A 251-nucleotide genomic window follows, 5' to 3' on the forward strand; every position below is an offset into this window, starting at 1 on the left:
GCCACTTAGCTGCCTTGTCCCTAAGTGAAAATGGGAACAAGAGCAGTTTATAGGCATCTTCCTGGACTCCATTGGACTTCACGGTGTCGCAAATTCTCAGGAATTTTGTGAGATGTTGGTTTGGATCTTCATTAGCACTCCCACCAAATGAACAATGATTATCCACCAGTGATATTAGCTGTGGTTTGAGTTCAAAATTGTTGGCCTGAATGGGTGGTTTCTGAATGCTGCTACCACAATTCCCAGAGGTT

The sequence above is a fragment of the Arachis duranensis genome, chromosome 4 (genome assembly GCF_000817695.3).
Source record: "Arachis duranensis cultivar V14167 chromosome 4, aradu.V14167.gnm2.J7QH, whole genome shotgun sequence".
Lineage (NCBI taxonomy): Eukaryota > Viridiplantae > Streptophyta > Magnoliopsida > Fabales > Fabaceae > Arachis > Arachis duranensis.